Source organism: Aotus nancymaae, unplaced genomic scaffold, assembly GCF_030222135.1.
Source record: "Aotus nancymaae isolate 86718 unplaced genomic scaffold, 86718_ANA_hifiasm-v0.15.2.pri h1tg000006l, whole genome shotgun sequence".
Classification (NCBI taxonomy): Eukaryota; Metazoa; Chordata; class Mammalia; order Primates; family Aotidae; genus Aotus; species Aotus nancymaae.
Window position 1 is genome coordinate 30,800,616 of NW_026988417.1, and position 12,205 is coordinate 30,812,820.

Here is a 12,205-nt window from a genome sequence, read left to right on the forward strand (position 1 = left end):
TTTTGGACAGCTTTCCATGAAAACAAATATTTCTTTTTTTTCCTTTTCCCTATTGTTTTTGGTTGATTTGAAAGTTCTAGATTCCGCATCTGTCCTTCCAAAAGTTTGTCCATACTTTAAATATATACGTTTAACTTTTATTTCTTAAACTATTTCTTAATTAAAGAAATTTGGTATCTTTTCTCTTAGAAAATCAACAGATTTTCAGCAATTTTTTAATCTCACTGTTAGCGATCAATATTTGTTAATACTAATTGTAAATTTATACATATGTAATTCTAGACATAATTTATGATTAACATTTAGAGTTAAAATGTATTTTATTTATTTTCACCTGTATTGTATTTTGTTTTATTTTTCTTTTTACCACAGTATTCTTTTCAAATAGGTTTATTAAAGGAAGATTTTGCTTATATGTAAGCTAAATGTATTATTTTCAAATGTTTTTATTTCACTTTTAATCTTGTGTAATAATTTTTTAGATAAGAATTTTATATAAAGTTTTTATATGTAGCTCTTTGAAGACATTTTCTTATTTCTCTTTGTATTGAATAGTACGGAAACAGGCAAGATAGAAATAGTCTCATTTTCATTCCTTTACTGGTCATTTGTCTTTCACTTGTTGAAGCTTTTAGAATTGTGTTAGTCTTAATGTTGTGTAGAATCACCGCAGTGTGTCAATATATTTGCTTTTTTTCCTCTCCTCAATTTCCTGCTCAACACTTGCTGAGTGTTCTCACGAGAAATTTTATTTCCAGTTCTGAAGTATCCAAACTATTGCTCTTTCCTCACCTAATTTTTACTGTTTCGTTCTGAAGTTCTTATTAGATGAATATTGCAACAGGACCTCATCAGGTATCTCTGACTTTATCTGCACATGTATCTGTGTTGCCTCCTGAGAGAGTTCCTCAGCCTGATCATTTAGCCACAGATTCTCTTATTTGTGGTATCCATTTAGCTGATTTGTCTTAGATATTAAAATTACTTCAAAGGTTGTACTTAATTTTCAAAAACTCTTTACAGTTTATCTTATTCTTTTTCTTTTGTCATTTTTTGTATCATAATCTCCATTTATTGTTTGGAGAGGTAGTTTCTTCCTTTGTCTTTCTGAGTCTGTGTTTGAAAACCCTTTTTAGAAGGTAACATTAATTTTCTTAAATAATTTTAAGTTATTCTGTTTGTTGAATGTGTTTTCTTCCCTCTTTCACTGGGGAAGTTTGAAATGTTTGTCATGTTGGACTACACCCTTCTCTTCTGCAAAATAATGCTTACATGCACATGTGAGACTTCAGTGGTTTTCTGTCATACAGACAGCCTCAGTGCCCCAGAATGAGAATAAGTTCGGCTTAATACTGAGTTCTCAATCAGTCCTGTTTTATTTTAAACAGAAGTGCTTTTTTAAATTTCTTGATAGAGACTAATTGACTGTAGCAGGCTAACACTTTCCACAGTATCTCCACCAAATGGATTTTAAAACTACTTATGCATCTCAAGTGATGAAGAGAGGAGGGCCTTTGTAAGACAGAAAACCTCTTAAGATGTATCACTTTCTCCGAGATTTTGCGAAATAGCCAGGGCATGAAGAACAACTCGGCCAACAAAGCTTTGACATCCGGAGTGTAAAGATTACATTTTGTTTGAATTCTTTATTTTTGCTCAGTGTAAAGGCCAACAAAACAAAAGAGTATCTGGCTTGAAAAACATCTACATTCAGATATTAATCATTTTATACTTGCTCCACATTGACCTAAGGGTGCAGTTTGGGATTTGCTGTAGTTTTCTTTCAACTACTTTACTTGCCAAAAGAGATAATATAAACCCTGAAGGTCTCTGGCAGAATGTTTACCCAGTTTTTTGCCCATCAAAAAGGATAAGGAAAAATGTAAACAGCAAAATGTTAGGTGATGCAGTATAAAATGCTAATGAAGACAAAAGCTGAAATACATGCCCTGTTTGAACAACCACAGAATACATTTAGGAAAAAAGTCTCAAAACAGACAACCCTTTAGACTTTACAGCACATTTTAGTGCATGTGGAGTCCTAATCCACTGACTCTCAAAATGTATAGTGTGGGAAGAAAATTTGTGCAAAAAACTGAAAGCTAGTAGACTGTGCTTGGGTTTTAATTCTACAACCAGCACTGAATCAAAACTTAACGGACAAAACAATCTATCTAATATCAATAATCAATGTGAACATGGAATTACACAAAAATTGTGACATGACTGCCCTTTTGGCGTCACATGGGAAAAATTGCAATTTCATATTAAAACATTTCCAAAAAATTAAAATGCATTTTAGCATTAAAGTTCTTAGAGTATCTATTAATATCTATAAATATATAGGTAGTTAAATGCAGAGCAGACATAATGACAAAGAGGTAAAGCAATGGAAGTTTGGCAAGACTACAGCATGGAGACATGGATTAATATAAAAACACTTACAGCACCTTTTGGGAAGGCAAATAAACAGGTACCCAGATGCTACCAGTAAGGACAACTTTTCTATGGCACCTGAAATTATTAAACCTTACCTGTCATTTGCCTTCAATGTTAGAGGGATATGAAACCGTATTACTAAAACAGGAGTGAGTTTTAAAATAAGTTTGACATCTGTGTACCACCATCCAGTTTAAAATCACTTTGTATACACATGCCACTCTCTTTCCTCTTCAGGATTAACTATTAACTAAATTTTAGGTTTATCATTTTTACCTTCTATTTAAGAGTTTTACTACATTGGTTTGTATCATTAAAAACTTTAACGTTTAAAACATTTCAAACGATTTTCCGATGTTCATCCATGTGGTTGAATGCAATATTCATTAATCAATTTTTCAGACATGCAGAGTTCTTTCGAATAACTATATTACTCTTCATTTATCCATTTCATTATTTATGGTTATTTAAGATTGTTTCCATTTAAACCATGAGCTTGGATGATTTTACAGGTCTTTGGATGTGTACATAGTGGAGCTACGCTTGGTGCAAACCTCCGAGTCTAATTTACTTATTTCAAAAGTATTTGCATATTCAATTTTATCAGTTAATGCCAAATTATTTCATAAGTGATTGTAGTAATTGACACTCACTCCTGTATGTAATGAGTAAATGATCTTATGGCCCTATATCCTCTGTAGTATATTACTATTGCAGTACTTGAGTTCTAATGTTTGGCACTCCAGTGTTTGTGAGATGGTGCTCATTCTGCGTTGTGTCTAACTTCACTGAGCATGGGGCTCGTCTCTTCTGCGCTTTTTGTCTTCCTTGACTTGCTTCCTCTGTTGTTGTTTTGCTTTGTTTGACAAAATGATTTTTTTATTTTTTTTCTCTCATTGTACTTTTTTCCCTCTGCTTATTTGGAAGTCATACACTTTACCTCTTTTCTTTTAGTGGTTACTCTAGAAATTTTAGTCTACCAATTTAAAATACCGAACTTTAATGTGTATCAAAAGTTCTATCCACCTTCTAGCAGTGCAGGAATATTAGAACAATGGAAATCCTTCCTCTAATTCATAAAATTGTATTGTTATTAGTTATGTTCTCTTTTTTAAACTTCCAAGCATTATAATCATCATGTGATGCAATTTATTAGAATAGTCATATGCTTACTATTATTCTTATCCATCATCTTACTGTTTAGACCTTTCATTAAAATTAATGCCATTGTGCGTGAATTATACACCACAGAATTTCCTATTGATAAAAATCTGTTTGACGTGACTCTTGTGTTTTGCCTTTCTGAAAGCATTCTGATTTTCACCCTCATTTCTTCCCCAGTTTGAAAGTTTTCTTTCCCTTTTGTGTGTTTATTTTCTGCTACTTATAAAATTCTGGATTAGTAGTCTTTGCATTTGTTGTGAACTAATGTTCACTGGAATATTACCGGGGAGAATTATTTCAGACCTGGTTGTGAAGTAGCTTTATGTACTTCTCAGGATTACGTATATTTCCTATTTCCAGGACTGGGGACACTGACAACCCAGGATACTTTCAAATAGAATTTTGTTTGATTTCCATTTTTCTTCCCTATAATTTCCCTAGTGTGAATGTTATTGCAAATGTGGCTTACAGTTATGATACTACATGGGAAGATTTTTTTTTTCATTTATTCTTTTCTAACACTAACATAAATGCCTGAGACAGAAAAATTTTTCTCTTCTTACCCCTTAACCACAGGGTAAGGAAATTGGTGAATGATAAGATTTGTACTATTTTACTCTAAGGCAAGTAATATAGCACCTTAGGGATGATAGGTTACTAGAAACCTAGGTTTATCACCTGTGTCCTTTCTCCCAAAAGGATGTGAAACTTGAAGCTAAGGATCAGAGTTGGGCAAAAAGTCTTGTGTTGAAAACTGACTTTATGGTTTACTTAGCTCTGTGAGTTAATGTCGATTTCAGCCTTAAGATTTCATTTTCCTGATCATCCAAAAAAATAAGATTTTACAATTGTTTAAAAATCCAGCATTTTTAGCTGTTTCATCAGAAAGTTAACCAATTATTTATTGAGTCAAATGTAATTGTGCAAATGTTCATATTTCCATCTTTTTTATTTCTTATTTTTATGTTTATATTATTTAATAAGATTTTTAAGAAATAATTTCTAAATCCGAGTGGTAGAAAAATAGGGAAGATTATAAGGAAATCGTAAAGATGTGAACTTATTGGACTCATGTTTATTTTGTATGTTAAGAATAATATATATTCACTAAGAAGAACAAAAAGTCCTTCCTCAGTGAATTTTCAAAAGACTCAGACCAGGAATGATAAAACTTTTTAGTTTAGATTCAGGGCAAAAGCAAAGAAGCTTTTGGTCCTATGATATAATATGGGGCAGGTATATAGAAAATTTCTTTTTTTACCTCTGTCAGGACCCTTAAACAATTGGGCAATCATTTTAAAATATTTTATTTGTCATGATATTGAATTTCTGATAAAAAATAGTACCGATGAGGATTATCCATGTGGTTTTGTGAGTTGCATATACAGACTCATGGGATCTGGAGCAGGAGAACGGTACAGACAGCATCAAGGTGATTGGATCTGACGGACTCATTTAGGGAACATCAAAAATACTCTTTGAAATGTTCCAGAAATAGCAAGCAATAAATGGCAGAGCCCTAATTTGGGGGAATTTATTCCAGTGTAGTCTTGTATAGTCATAATTTATGCAGACGGTAAACTATAATTTTATTATGCAATCATAGACTACCGAAGATTGAGTTATTTGAGCTAAGTGAGAATTAAATCAGACTGTAACGTTAGGGAATAAAGAAGTGGGTTAAAGGTATGTCAAAACAGAAATCATGTTTCCGCATTGCTATATTTGGAAAGAGTAATTGTGCATTTCTGAAATAGAGTCAAGAAAAGGCTGAGGAGCCCATTTAAGGGCCTGATATATGTGATTTTTTTCATACATATATTTTTGAGTATGGAAATGGGAAAAAGGAGCTGACCAACTCAGATTTTGTATGTTGAGCCAACATCATATAAACAGGTCAGTTTTTGAAAGTGTGTGTGGAGCAGAGTGGGGGGTAGGCAGGGTATGTAGATTTAAATTTGGAATAAAAAGTAGAACTACTAAAAAAAAAATAAGAATTTTCCTGGTGGGAAAACCTGGCATGCTCAAGGCAGGTGCAACATGTGTGGTGGAACAGAATTGTGGATATATTGACAGGGGCCAGAAGGACATTCAAGTTTCTTTTTCTTTATATTTTTGTTGATTACTCTGTTGCTGACATGAGTCGTAGAAGCACTTTAAGCAACAGATCAACAGGGAAAATAACCACGAATAAACTCATCTCAGTAATATGTTTCTGTTTTTCCATCATAGGTAGGATTCACATTTCAGCTGAGTAAATTCTTAGCATTCTTGGACTTTATGTTAATTCTAGAGGTACTGCGGCCATCTCAGAAGAGGCAAGAGGGTCATTTCTGAGACAAATGCATTATTTTATTTAAATAGCAAGTGATCAAAACCTCATTTTTGTATTCTCAGTATGACTGAAGGAGAAAGAGAGGAATAACATATAAAGACAAAACATAATTATTTAGGATAATTTAATGATGGTTTTGCATTAGTATGGACATACCCACCAAAATGTATCTAATCAATGTAAACAATAACCTATTGTCCTCAGTTCTTGAAGCTCCATGTTTGCACATAACACATTTGCATTTTTTTTGCAGGACCTCTCACTACTTCTTTTCCACCAATTTTCCTTATAATACTTTACAAATTAATTTTGAAGCCACATATCCACTTGATATGTGAAATGTTTTCAAAATCCTGCCTTTATAATGTCTTTCTTTTTGGCTGCGGGAACACAGTGGAAAGAGCTACATCAAAAACTGGGAGCAAAAATTGCTGTTGTGAAATGCCTCTGTATTTGAAGGCCTTGAGTTCAGTTATTACTGGGGAAGATTCAATGCTAAATAATTTATCTTGATATGAAGATTTTCTTTTGACAAGCGGCACTGTTAACGGTACAGCTTTTCGCTGTATTGAGACACTGGAGAAATTTGGGGCAGTTTATATAATATTTTCCTTAGTTTCAAAGAGAAATCAGTTAAATAACAGTCTTTCATAGCTAGCATTCTTTGTCAGCCTGGCACGGGAAAAACAATAGCATGCTTTAGACACGTATTTTAAAAAATACACTGTTTCAGTTTTCAGACCAACAGGTTAGTTTCGAAATTTTAAGCAGAGTGGAAGTCATCTTAAGTTTCCTTCTTAGAGTATACTGACTTCCTTCCTAAGTTAAACATGACAACTTATTTTGTAAATGTCATTATTTGTGGTCTAAGGGGTATTACTAATAGATCCACTCATATGTAAATTAGATTGATATGTAGTACTGCCATTTTACATAACAATTTTGTATTGACTTGGTAAAAACACGCTTTTCTTTTCCTAATGTCAGGTTTTTAAAATATTTTATTATTATGGATAGAATCTATTTTTAGATCTTTCTAGGAAAAGTATGCTTATTTATGAAAGAAATAGCTCTTCCAGATGATTGTTAGAAAGCATGATGAATCCATCAGCATAGGCCAAATTACTCCATAGTAACAAACACCCCTTCCCCGCCACAAAACCCCAAGGTCTGGAAGACCACAAAGTTTCATTTCTTGCTGTCCTTCATGTCCATTGATGTTTGGCAAGCCACCTTGCTTCTCCTAGTCATCTATGACTTATAGCCATTAGCTCAGGTTTTGCTGGTTACAACTCTAGAGACAAAGGAGGTTATGCATCCGCACTTAACACTCATCACTCAAAAGCCATGTCTAGTCATTTGTCTACATCCACTTAGATGGGAGCCAAAAAATACATCCCACCAAGTACCTAAGAGGGGAAGAACCAGAAACATTTGGAATGCTCTGAGGATTAGCACACTTTACTATTCTAATCATCAAATATCTGTGCCGTGGTCTGAATGTTTATGTTCCTCCCAAATCCATATGTTAACATCCTAACAACCAGGGTGAAGATATCAGTACACGGGCTTTTTGAAAGCCCTTTTGGAAGGCAGAGACTTCATGAATAGAATTAGTGGCCTTGTGAAAGAGGTTCCAGAGAGCTACTTTGCCATTTCCATCAAGTGCAGACACAGCAGAAGGCACGATCTATGAGAGAGCAGGCTCTCTCCAGGCACTGAATCTGCCAGTGTCTTTATCTTGGATTTCTCAGCCTCTAGAACTGTGACAAATACATTTTTTTGAGATGGAGTCTTGCTCTGTGGCCCAGGCTGGAGTGTAGTGGTGCGATCTCAGCCCACTGCAAACCCTGTTTCTCAGGTTCAAATGACTCTCCTGCCTCAGCCTCCTGAGTAGCTGGGATTACAGGCTCCTGCCATCATACCAGCTAAATTTTGTATTTTTAGTTGAGACAGGGTTTCACCATGTTGGCCAGCCTGGTCTTGGACACTTGACCTCAAGTGATCTGTCTGCCTCAGCCTCCCAAAGTGCTGGGGTTACAGATGTGAGCCACTGCACTCAGCCAAGCTTCTGTTGTTTCTAAGCCACACAGTAGTTTATGGTATTTTGTTATAGCAGCCCAAATGGACTAGGACTATCTGATTCTCTGTCTTTTCATTGTATAATATATAGCTACTTGGACCTCAAAGCAAAAAACACATTAAGCCTTCAGTATTCACAATATTAATCTGAAGATTGAGGATATTTGGGTGATGAATAATAGTCTTTCTGTAAGAAAGTGATATGTTAAACACATCAGGACCAGAAATGGCTTTTTTGTATCTATATCAGAGTCCTCAACATGGGGACATTGGACCCATACCAGTCTGTGGCCTATTCCTAGCAGGCCGCACAGCAGAAGCTGAGCAGTGGGCCAGGGAGCCTTATAGCCTGACCTCTGCCTCCTGTCACGTCAGCCCAAGGCATTAGATTCTCAGAGGAGGGCAAACCCTATGGTGAACTGCACTGGAGCGGGATCTAGGTTGTGTGGTCCTTATGAGAATCTAATACTGTTTCCGGGTTTTAGGGTTCAGGGGAGCCCTCAGCTCCCCTGAGAGGACATTTCTCCAGGTTCTTGGTCTATCGCTCACCCAGGAATGAGAGAGGAGACCACAGTGCAGTGCATTCATAAATACCGGACTCAAAAAGCTTTTGCAGAGAAGTGATTTATTTACGTTAGAGAAAGAGAAAAAGGAGAAGAGAGAAAGAAACAGCTAGCTAGTGAGAGAAATTATAAAAAAGAAAAGCCGCTCTCACAGTGAGTGAGAAGGGTTCCCAGAAGAGGGGAAACCAGAAACCAGAAGGGGGAAAACTGAGAAAATCCAGAAAGATGGAATCCAGGAGAGGAAAGCAGCTTCCACACTGAGTGGAAGGGAATAGAGAGAGAGATGGAGTTTAGGAGGGGAAGACAGGCTTCCATGAGAGAGTGTGGAAGGGGACTCCAGAGGGAAAATCCACCCTGATGAGGGAGACAGGGACTTTTAACCTGGGAGGAATTCCCTCCCTCTCCAAGTCCCTGGGCCAGTAAAAGAAGTTCCTTAGAGGTGGAGGTTGCAGTGAGCCGAGATTGTGCCACTGCACTCCAGTCTGGCGACAGAGCAAGACTCTGTCTCAAATAATAAAAAAAAAAAGTTCCTTAGAACTTCTGCTGGAGTGATTGACTTTTGACCCTTTCCCGTGCCCTCGGAAATTGAGACAGCTAAATCCCCCAATGGAGAGAGATGGGGTGGTATGGCTGGGAAATTCTTGCCCTTAAAACTACGCCCCCTTGTGGACCCGGAAAGAGAATACCTTCCCTCAATACCCGTTGATGGTCTGAGGTGGAACAGTTTCATCCTGACACCATCCACCCCCAACCTTATCCATAAAAAATTTGTCTTCTGTGAAACCGACCTCTGGTGCCAAAAAGTTTGGGGATCACTGACCTAATTGTTATGTGCTCCCATAGTCTGATATGTAATGGTATGGTAGATGCCTTAAAACTGCAATTAGTGCTTACATTTAAAAAGCAGAAGATGCAAGACACATATATAGTAATCCATAGCAATTCTGACTTTTTGATGTACTCCTATTCTGGTGGCGAGAAATATTCCTTGAATATTCTCTGATTCTGTTCTAGAAGAGAAGTCCCTTAGTCTAACTTTTTGTGTGTGTGCTTCTTTGCACCTCTCAGAGAATTAGCCGTTTTTATTTTCCTCGTTGTCTATACATTAAGTTCGAATAGGAAGAATATATTATCCTTGAGCATTGAGTGGTATGCTCAGCCTGATTGCTTTCCAGATAAATTCATTTTAAACCTTGGACTGTCATTTCATCTTTTAATCTAGATTGTGGGGTTTTTTGGCCATAGAAGTCTCACAATAACTTACTCAGCTTCTTAACAATTTGCATGCAGTTAGTTTTATACACCAATAACAGTAACCACAGTACAGTTTGATATAATACATTCTTCTTTCTTAATCACAGATAACTTGAGCTTATCAGATTTTAATGGGCATGTTACACCATGAGACTTTTTCCTGAACAATTCTGACAACAAAAAAGATTTTTCTGGGAACAACAATAATTCTTTCAGACATTTTAACAATCAGTGTATAATGGTCCTCTATTAGATTTAATCCTCCCGCAAAATAAATTTCAATTGGTATTGTTGCTTATAACGTTTCTCATTTTATCTTAATCTTAGAATGGAATGCAGTTGCCTTTTCCAACTTAAAAACTTCCCTATTTCTGGATTCTCTCTGTCTTTCCTTTTATCTCTGCTTTTACAAGACCTAATTATTTACAGAGGCTATTTCTTAATTGTAATAGCTTGTCAACTGCAGCTAATAGAATCCGACATCGGCTACTGTAATTCTAACGTCCAATCTATTTTCTGAGCATCACAACACTTTCAGCTTTATATTCTGAGTTCCAAAGTATCTCAGGTGATTCTGTAACCAAATGTTTCTGCCACTGAATAACATAGATCTTTACTGGTCAGTTTTCTCATTCTCAAATGACCCATCCACAAGACACTGACAGGTATCCAGGTCTGTTTGTTTTGTTACAGCATCATTCCTCTTGTGGTTCTGATTTCTGCATCATTCAGGATAAATTAGATGATGCTATGGTAACAGTCAATCCTAAATCTTGGAGGTTCAAACAACAAATGTTTATATTTTGCTCATTCTGTGTGTCTATCAGAAGTCACCAACTCTAGTCACTTTTAGACCAAGACTAACAGATGGCAAACATGTTGGATGTTGCTAGTCACCACAGCAGAATAAAAATAGACCTCTGGAAGGTCTCACTGGCAATGAAATGCTCTTCAGAAGAGCGATATATCTCATTCATGTTCACAAGCTTTTGGTTAGAACTAGTCAAAAGGCTCCATCCATTTTCAAATGACGCAGGCCATGAATTCTTATTTTGAACCAAGAAAGCAGAAGAACTGAAAACATTTGATAAACAGCACTAATGTCTACTATATATGCTATCTGCGATGGTCATGGATGCAAAGATCACACATAGGATTTTAAAAATATCAGTGCAATATGGGCAACATAGATAATACATGGAAAACATTTGTTTGAAGCTGAAAGTTCTCCAATCTAGAAAGCATAAGCTAGGAAAACAGAGAATATGCTTCCAAATTTATAAAATATTTGCAGTTAGATAACAAGTTTAAAGGTTGCTGTGGAGATAGAGGTCCATGATCCAATAGATTGAAGTAGTTACACATTTAGGTAACTAAGAAAACCCTACTAGCAACTGAATAGCAATATTTTCCGCAAAATTAACACTTTGCCTGCCGTCTCTATATCAGTAGGCAAAAATGCATAAAAGTGTTGCTCAAGACAGATACTATAAACATGATGTTGGTTTAGGCTGATGGCAACACAGTTAATTTAAAAAGATTGGATACAGCTATAAGCAGTAGATTATTCAGTTGTTATTAGCACTATGTTTAAAACACTAGTTGGTTTCCATAGCATAGGAGCGTGCTTATTTGTTGTATTTTATTCTGGAGGCATTTAATTCAGTTCAATAGATATATACTCCATGTCTCTATATTTTCATTCCATTGGTGAGTCACTATTAAAGTATTTAAATAAATAAGACTCTCAAGTAATTAAACAACTACTGTGGAAGTGGAAAGGAACATAGACAAAGGGCTATTAATATCTAGAATGTGAGTGCTGCAAAATAGCCTGGTTATTGAGCAAGGAGGAATATGTTGAAGGAATGAGAAAATGATTTCTACAGGATGTATATGTTGATACTGGAATTGAGAAATGGAAACCATGTCATTATGTAGAGATGTATCCAAGTAAGAGGAAGAGAATCAAAGGCAAGGGGACAAGGAAACATTCTAGAAGATGGGCCAATTGTAATTCAGTTAGTTGAACTGCAGAAAGTAGCAAATATAAGAAAGCACTGAGATCAAAGAAGAAATAAAATTGTGCAGAAGCCAATCCTTCTCTTAGCTTAACATCTGAATAAATTTTATATCCTGGCTAATTACCTCTACTACTCAAATCTTCATCAGCCACTCTCTCTTCTTGAATGCAAAAGTATCTACATTACATCATTTAGATCACAATTATGGGCAGTGTTGATTTTTACCTGAGTATATAAATACTTAAAATTTTTGCCTTTCTGATGGCTAGCATTCACTATAGCTGAATTTACATATTCAGCTACAACGCATGTAAGTACATGCGTTGTAGAATCAGGTAACCCTA